Here is a 9966-nt window from a genome sequence, read left to right as displayed (position 1 = left end):
TCGCATGTCATCAGGATTGCAACTGAATAAAAGAAACACCTGCAACAATTCTGTGAATATCTGTTTTGATCTTGTGTCTTAAATATGTTGAAAATAATTAGAATATCCAAAATTTCGGCGACATTTTGTGACACAGCAATGTGTCTGAACATGAAGTGGTCAGAAACAATTAAGTACAAACTTATCAAAATCCAGTCCATGTAGACATGATCAATATTCATTTGTTGTTCTAATAAAACCTCGATCATCAATTTAAAAAAAAGTTTTTAATTTTAAAAAAGAAAGACAACAGGAATATCAAGTTTGAAGTATTACGCAAAAAAAACCGCGTAACAGACGTAAACCACCTGTGGTCCTACAGATTTGTTTACTGTGGGGGAAAAGGCTAATCAGTTATTCTGTTGATTGATCGAATAAAAAGATAAAGAATCTGGTGTTTTTATCACAATTCGTCAGATAGAGTTTAACTTGTGTCAAGTGATATGAACTACACCATTCCCATTTCATAATAAAATGAAATTCTTCAGAAAGAGTTTAACTTGTATCAAGCGATATGAACTATACTATTCCCATTTCATAATAAAATGAACAGTAGTACTTTAAACGGCTAAACATTCGAGAGAATGTGAAAATGGAGTGCCCGCAATGTTTCTTAAAAAATCATAAAAATTAATCACCCAGAGTGGGAAAGTTAGCTTAGGTATTTTGGGTACCATGTTACATATGTCATAAGATTTCAGGTAATCATTGATAAAATACATAATTTTGCGCAGATTTTGTTTGATTTCATTGCATGGGTTAAGGATTGCATGATAAATTCATTATTAGCATTATTATGAATCCAGTAATTCAAACTATGTTGGGAAAGTTAGTTTGGGTAACTTGGATTCAGTGTCACACATGTTACAACAACGTTTTATACAATTATTAATAAATATATGATTTTATTATTACTGTTATTATTATCATTATCATTAGTTATACCCCACGATAAACTGGCGTCTACTGCGCCAGGGTTCATGAGTCACATTTGCAAATGCCAGTTCATTTCCAATGAAAAAGATGTTTTTCATACCGATCTTTTCACACTGCATCAAGACATGTTGGTCGGTTTTGCCATCATCTGCCTTCCGACCTTTCTGAATTAATTGTTTGGACAGTGCTCCGAAAATGTTCATTTAAATAAACCTGGTTAACACATATTTAGATATTCATATTCTATACGTTGATAAACAGATCATGAAGTATTTCCGAGTTGTGCATTGCGTAAAATTTCAACAAAATTGTACTTACGAGCTAAATGATCCCGTGCTGAAGAAACCAAAAGATACATCATTTTAAGTGTGTGATCTGGTTGACAATCTGTCACTTCAAACCAAAGCTGTCCGAGGCCAGTGTCAGTGTTTTGTTTTTATTCTCGAGATAGGAGGAAAAAAGAGGAGCATGTCCAGATGTATCTAGTTGAGCTTCTTGGTATTCCAGATAGTGACTTATCACTCCAGATAGAGCATTTCAGATTACTGAGTTTCACCATGCTGCTGCCAGGAATATCCAGAAAATGCAGTGTTCCTGAGAGGATCGTCACCGGAGTGTACGATGTAGGTGCTGGCTGTTACTAGAGCGACCAGACAGGAACATCAAACCAGAAGATGACAGACGACAATACTCCAAACCATCGTCCACTGACAAGCGTCGCTTCAGTTTCGCCGTGTGGTGTACTGTGTAACTCGTGGCAGTGCCCATTCAAAGACACTGAACGATATTTCCAGTGTGGAAAAAGGCACAAAAAGAAAACGTGTTTTCAAAAGAACAGGAGTAGGAGAACACTGAGTGTGAAAGTGGTGCGAATGATGGTATCAATGATGGCTATGATCGTGTTCACATTTTTTTAAACTGTGAAGGGGGAGGGGATCATCAAGAGAAAGTTGCCAAAATGATGTGTAATTAGAAGTGGAAGGGCAAGTGATTAAGTTTTAGATCGATACAGGCTTTCCCTTTACGGTCATGCCAAATGAACCTCTTCTTTAAAATAATAAAATTAAGAAATAAGGAGGACTTCCTGCATTCAGTGCTCACTTTGGGATGGGGCAGGAGGCCCGGTGAAACCGGATAGAATGTTAATAGTGAAAGAAAAATCCTGCTGTTTTGGCTTCAGGGATGCACGCCGCAAAAATGCTTAGTCACTTAGGATAAACAGTGCACGTAGCTGCAAGCTAAATCATCCACACGTCATGGCTGTTACAAGCACTTGTACACATCCAAGTAATTTGCGGCGTGCGTGCATTCCCTTACTAAGCCCTCCCACCGCGACAAGGTACAGCAGGAGTTCGGGAGGGGTCAAAGTCTGGAGTCTTTTTCTATCCGACTTTTCCTATGAAAATAAATCATCAGTTATTACTGATCTGATTTATAGCGTATCTAAGACCTGGAGTGTGTGTGTGTGTGTGTGTGCAGTGTGTTTGTGTGCGTGCGAGTGTGCCTCACACTTACTGCCCACCCACACAGTATGCAGGTGCAGGTGAGAGAGACTGAGAGAGAGAGAGAGAGAGAGAGAGACGGAGAGAGAGAGAGAAGACAAGACAAGACGGACAAAAATCTTTATTTCGATGATAATAGATAAGCACTGGTGTGCTTTTTTACATCCAGTCCACGCCCTGAACAGGGTCTACAATACTGTATAAAATTCAGTAAAACATGGTGTTAATAGAAATAGCCTACATAAGAGAGTGGGCCGGAAAACACACACACACACACACAGGCACAAGCATGGTGTTAGTAAAATACACAGGAAAAAAAGAGAGAACAAAATGAAAAAAAACAAATACACACAACACACACCATCCCACAGACCAGAATGGGGACTGAGTGTGAGGGAGGTTCTCAGAGAGAGAGAGAGAGACTATGTGTGCGCATGTGTAAGTGTGTCTTTAATGCAACGTGTGCCTTGTGTAAGCGTGCAAGTGCCTGCTTTTAAAATTCTGTTTGTGATTATGTTTTAAACACTTCAGTTGAGAAACAGAACAGTTTCCTTTTTACCGGAATCAGTTTCAGAGAGACATTTACATGCCCGTGCCGCTCAACTTGGCGATTGAATCACGGCTTAGTGCAACGTAAGTTCTAAAGCTAAAGACCACAGCCAAGTATCTGCAGAATTGTGTCAGTTTTTTTCATTGCTATAGCGTAAGTATAGAGATGCAGGTCTTTAACCTACTAATTCCAGCATGAAAAGTTTCAGTAAGTTTTTTTGTTGTTTTTTTCTGCGAAGCACAGTGAGGTATCAATGGCTCGGCCGTTTAGTTCTGACCGTTAACTTGCCCTCGTATGACACTGACATTATCTGTTCCAACTAAAATTCGAGACAACTAACTTCCTTTTGAACATTTACCTGTTACGTATCCCTTGACTTCCGTTGATGTTGTAGGGACACAAGTGAAGACAACTGACGCCACCGCTCTCCTCAACCTGTCTCTGTCAGCCACCGCGCTCTGGGATTGCGCCAGGTTCCTTTCTGTCCATTCTCATATTGCCTTCCCACAGCTTCCTCTGACTCTCTTGCAAGATGGTCTTTGCAAGTCCTCAGTGCTGAGGGAAACATTTCCATACAATTTCATTTCCGGTTTCTTGACGACCGTGACGAGATTATCATGAGGTCCTATTGCTTGTCCTGTTGATTGCTGCAGACCTCTTCGTTTGTCACAAGATATGTGTGGACACTCGCTTTAGGGGGCATGGGGGTATGTGCCGGGCATAAACAAACGCATCTGTCACTTTATTCAGAACAATAAGCGCGATGCGATCTGAATAAGTATTGGTCATTCCATCCTAAATGTGAGCACAGCTTGACAGGTTTTACTGAAAACACATGACTGTATGCGGTTGACAACCAATTCATGGAAAGAGACGAAATTCTTTCACAAATACCTACAGAGATCCTTGTCACAGCATGTAGCATCAATTCTGACTTCAAGTTGTGAGGCCTTCAAGTCGCTGAAGTACAGGCTCCACTGACACCCTGAACAGCACCCCGCCGTTCATTGTCAGAAAGAAGTGACCTTGCTTTAGTTTAGCTACGTATAGATCCGAAAAGTCCTCACCTTATCAAGAAACTTGAACATGATTTGTGGTATCTCTCAGCGTTTCTCGTTCCATCTTTTCTTTCTTTCCACCAGTCAACTTCAACAGTGTATGCATCACCTCAGCATCATTTAATGTACTGTGTGCATTGTTTGACACAGGGAAGAGGTGCCGAGACAATGAAGATCGGGCAGGTCTTTGCAATGGCAATGAGTTTGAAGCCACAATTTGCTGCCTATTCTGCATTCACGACGATTCTAACTGAATGTGGTGAACACTTCGGTGTGCTGTCACGGTCCTGCACCGTTCTTCATTTTTCATTCCACTTGATGAGTTTAAATCTTACAGCACGGGGGGGAGACATAATTTGACAAAAAACAAAACGCCAGAGAATCAACAGACAGAAAATACGGAAAAAAAAATTAGCCGTATGAAGAGCACAGGAACAGGAGTCATAATGGCTGCCGGAAAAAAAGGGCGCTAGCCAGCGGGACAAAGGGGAGGTTACCTACTTCCGGGAGGTTATCGGCCGTAGTTGCTTTCGTTTTCTCCGCATAGGCGGATAGTTGTTTGCACAGGACAGGAATGTCAGACCCCTGCCGGAGTCTGCACTAGTTGGGTCACGGTTAAGTATGTGTAATTAAATCTTAGTTTACACGTGCTGTTGTTCAGGTTTGGTTTTGATTAAGACGAACAGGAAGACCGACGAGCAACCTTGCTCTTCTTTGGAGCTGTCGGAGCCATTGAAATTATTCTTGGAAGAAGAAATTTTCGCCGTCCAAGCCCCACAGTTATCGAAAATATTGCTCGTGCAGTCTTCGTCAGTCGCCGCCGCGAATAAGGCGGTCACAACTCAAGCGAACCGGACCCGGTCTCGAATACACTGCTTGCAAAAATTCAACACAATGGCCTCCCCATCTTCTGTGTGTGTGTGTGTGTGTGTGTGTGTGTGTGTGTCTGTCTGTGTGAATGTGTGTGTGTGTAACTGAGTTGTGATGCAGTTGGACATCTCCCTTTCTCTTGCTCCGATGCAAATAGTTTCTTCAGACTGTGAGCAAATCTCAGATGACCTGTAAGAAAATGCACGTGACAATGCTAAAGTTGGCAAAGATCACTGCAGTGAAATAGGGTTTCGTTACAGTTGCTGCTTATGGTATGGGAAATTAAGTTTCCCTGCCTTTGTTACTTGACAGTCAGTGTGACCAGTCCAAGAAGCTGAAAAAATGCTCATTGCATAAACCACAATAAACATCATCTTCCTTACGTGTGTGGCGAGATATGGGAATTGTGTATATTTATGGTGTTGGACTCCAACCTAAGGTACGAACTACAAATTCAATGTGACGAGTTCTACCACCACTTAATACTAAGTTCTTTAAGCTTCTTTAAAATGTATGGTTACTCAGTTGTAAACCCACATCATGATGACTGTGTTGTCAAAAACGGCATCTGGAAAAGGTTAATTGCACGGCGTTTTAGATTGCTGAGAAGAAGGCATGTGAGAGAGAGAGAGAGAGAGAGTTCTGGATGTAATTGTAGGAACTGAAATAAAACACACTACTGACAATCTGATGCCTCACACTTACTGCCCACCCACACAGTATGCGGGTGCAGTTGAGAGAGACAGAGGGAAAGAGAGAGAGAGAGAGAGAACTGGTGAGGTTTTAGAGCCCAAGTGCAAATTAGATTCATCCTGATTTTAAAAAGCTTCTTCAGTCACCTACTCAGTTATAATAAGTTTTTAGATAATTGTTTTATACAAGCTCTGACCTTGCTGTTCGTCAATAGTGTTTACTGTTTGCACAACTCCTAACATTCTACAAGCGCGAAGAAACTCGACCGTTCTCACAAGGCCAAAGCAAGAAATCAGCATGATGCACGCGTGAGCAATGATCACGTGAACAGCTCTCATTGTGTCAGTAATGGTGTCTCTCATTCAAAAGATTGCAATGAGAGCTCTACCCAGCATGGTCACAAGAAGTAGGAGACTGTTGGATTGTTGTGGGATACATGTTGATATAAGGAAGACACTTCTTGCCAAGATGTCTCCAGGTGCAAAGAGGTGAAAAACATTATGATTTGATGCCTCAGGGTCACTGGAAGTACCGAACGGAAGGAAGCCCAGGCTCAGGACATGCCAGACGTGTAAATCGTCCTGATGATTACATCCTCCTCATGCTGATAACCCTGCACAACACATCATCACCTCAACGAGGCTTGAACTAACAGCTCGGAAGCAGTAGCTCATGTCAATGTCTGCCATCCAACTATCCAAGATTGGCTTCACATAAGTCAGGCCTCCATGGGAAAGAGATGCTGTCTGTCTGTCTGTAATTTCAGCGCATCTTGTGGCTTGTAGTCCGATGTGTTGTCACCACCAATACCGCTGAACCAGGCGGCAGCAGGCACTGTTGTTCTCTCCACCAACAAATCTCGCAACACCTTGTCCCCCACTGAGGCAGGCCGCAGGATGTGGCAGCATCTAGGAGGTCCTTGCATGCATGCACACCACCCAGTTCAGTGGGGCCAGTCAGTGGGTTCATTGTCATTGCAGGAATTTCGCCCATCGTGTCCAGGAAGCACATATTGACTAGTGTCTAATACAGAAACAAAAATGAGCTGCCTTTCAACATCCTTACAATGCAAACTACGTTGGCTGGTTTATATCCTGCAGCAGATACGTTAGCTGGTTGGACCTGTCTGCCCGGCACTTACCATGGACTTCGCAGCACGCATCACCCTGGTCACTGTGGTTCAATCATCAATCTCCATGTCACACTGGTCACTGCGGTTCAATCATTCATCTCCATGTCACACTGGTCACAGTGGTTCAGTCATCTATTTCTGAGTCAGCCTGGTAATACATTTCCACGTCACCCTGGTCACTGCAGTTCAGACATTATCCATCTCCACGTCACCCTGGTCACTGCAGTTCAGACATCATACATCTCCACATCACCCTGGTCACTGCAGTTCAGACATTATCCATCTCCACGTCACCCTGGTCGCTGCAGTTCAGACATTATCCATCTCCACGTAGCCTGGTCGCTGCAGTTCAGACATTATCCATCTCCACGTAGCCTGGTCGCTGCAGTTCAGACATTATCCATCTCCACGTAGCCTGGTCGCTGCAGTTCAGACATTATCCATCTCCACGTCACCCTGGTCGCTGCAGTTCAGACATTATCCATCTCCACGTCACCCTGGTCACTGCAGTTCAGACATTATCCATCTCCACGTCACCCTGGTCGCTGCAGTTCAGACATTATCCATCTCCACGTCACCATGGTCACAGCAGTTCATACATCATCCATCTTCATGTCTCCAAGGTCACAGCAGTTCAGACATTATAAAATCCCCTTGTCAGATTAGTTCAGACATTATACATCTCCACGTCACCCTGGCCACAGCAGTTCAGACATCATACATCTCCACGTCACCAAGGTCACTGCAGTTCAGACATACATCTCCATGTCACCATGGTCACAGCAGTTCAGACATTATCGATTCCACGTCACCCTGGTCACTGCAGTTCAGACATTATACATTCCACGTCACCCTGGTCACTGCAGTTCAGACATTATCAATCGCCTTGTCAGATTAGTTCAGACATTATCCATCTCCTTGTCACCATGGTCACAGCAGTTCAGACATTATCCATCTCCACATCACCATGGTCACAGCAGTTCATACATCATCCATCTTCATGTCACCATGGTCACAGCAGTTCATACATCATACATCTCCTTGTCACCATGGTCACAGCAGTTCAGACATCATCCATCTCCACGTCACCATGGTCCCTGCAGTTCAGACAATCCATCTCCAGGTCACCCTGGTCACAGCAGTTCAGACATCATCCATCTCCACGTCACCATGGTCACAGCAGTTCAGACAATCCATCTTCATGTCACCATGGTCACAGCAGTTCAGACAATCCATCTCCAGGTCACCATGGTCACAGCAGTTCAGACAATCATCCATCTTCACGTCACCATGGTCACAGCAGTTCAGACAATCATCCATCTCCACGTCACCATGGTCACAGCAGTTCAGACAATCCATCTCCAGGTCACCACGGTCACAGCAATTCAGACAATCATCCATCTCCAGCCAACATCTGTCAGCTGTTCCATCTGCAGGAGGAGTTGCGTGACATTTCTCAACAGACATTCGTTTAGTCATTCTACAAAATTTGTTGTGATGATTGGCAGCCATATGCACTGCTGACAATATTACAAAATGCAGAGACTTTTTTTTTCAAACAGTAAAATGATCGGGGTGGAAGGACGAGGGTTTGGAATGACATCAATTCAGTCAGATCTGTTAACATTTCTGGATCAAATCACTGCCTTTCCCCGTTTCCCCTGTTTGCATTTTTGCTGACTGCCAGGAAGCTGTGCGCACACACCTGTAAGTTAATAAGCAAGGAATGGGAGACAGGACTTGGGCCTTTCTCACTCACATTAGCTTTTTATTTCCAAAACATGTCAGGCGTTAGACTGACTCTTAGACCATGTTACATGATGTGTGCAATCACTGCTTATCATATCCATGGATATCCCACTGTCCGATTCAACTTTTATCGTAAACTGCCATGAAAAAAAATTGTTGCTGACTTTTCATCCAGATTTGGAGATAAATTGCCAAAAATTATTTTCCTGCATGCTTTCTCCTTAAAATTTGTGACAAGAAGGTAGCAAAGATGGGTGTCTCTGAAAGTGTTCTCAACTTTAAAATCTCCTTTGTTAATCCACAAAGCAGCAACATTCTTAAAGAGCAGTGATTGGATGAATCACATAAAATGACAAGTTAAACCCTTTACACTGGATTACAACAATTCACGCTCGTAGTATGTGATTTGCATATGTCATGTTCATTAGTGTTGATCTTCATGCACGAACGGTTCTGTAGATAGGGCTTCCAATATTCACATAACAGGGTCCACCAGTCCTGACAGGGAAAGCTGAGAAAAAGGCCTGAAGTACACTCGACGAACTCTTCAGATGGCGGAAGATGGTTTGTTCTTCATCTTTTTCTCGTTCTATCTTCTTAAAAAAAATATATATTAAAAAAAAATTAAAAAAGAGAAAAAAGTATGGACGTTTGGATCAATCAGGGTATGGGTTTCCACACACAGAGAAAGGAGGGTGAGGAAGGAGCCTGCTGGCAATTACTATTGTGATGCCAGAATCTCAATTGAGACTTTTAAATTAAAAGTTGAGGGAAGAAGCCAAACATGACAGTCATGTTGCTGATTAACACACCATTTGAAGCCACCGACAATGTCACGGCCAGACAGGTTTTATCATTTCTTCCTTCCAGCCTGTTTTTCTTAAGTCTACCATCTGTGGTTGCTGAGAAAATGCCAATGCTGATATGAGCACACACACACACACACACCATGTGCATGGACACGCAGACAACTGAACACCGTTAATGCACAGACATACTGTGTATACACTTAACAAAAATGTGGTGTCAGACTGAAGTGGACTGTTCAATATTGTAATTGTGCTCTATACAACTCATGACTAGTCCATTCAAACAGAAATTATTTCCATTCATAATGTCACTGGCAGAACAGATGTAGATATGACCACATCAACAGACCTCACCTAAAAAAAATGACCACTTCACAAAAGCAGATCTGTTTCTATAAAATGCTGTAAAAAAAAACACAAAAAAACAAAAACAAACAAAAATTAATCGAAAGATAATTCAAATTATGCAGGTTGCCTGTCTACCACTGGCCTCTCAAGCCAAAAATTTACAGTTCATCAGAGGTATATAAACAATAACTGTGGATTTTCATTGTAACAAAAACTGCTAAAATGAAATTAATTAACAATGAGGCCAGGAGATCAAATGATTAACAAATAGTAAAGAGTG

Source organism: Babylonia areolata, chromosome 21 (assembly GCF_041734735.1).
Source record: "Babylonia areolata isolate BAREFJ2019XMU chromosome 21, ASM4173473v1, whole genome shotgun sequence".
In the NCBI taxonomy this organism is placed as follows: domain Eukaryota; kingdom Metazoa; phylum Mollusca; class Gastropoda; order Neogastropoda; family Buccinidae; genus Babylonia; species Babylonia areolata.
Note: the sequence above shows the minus strand (reverse complement) of the source record.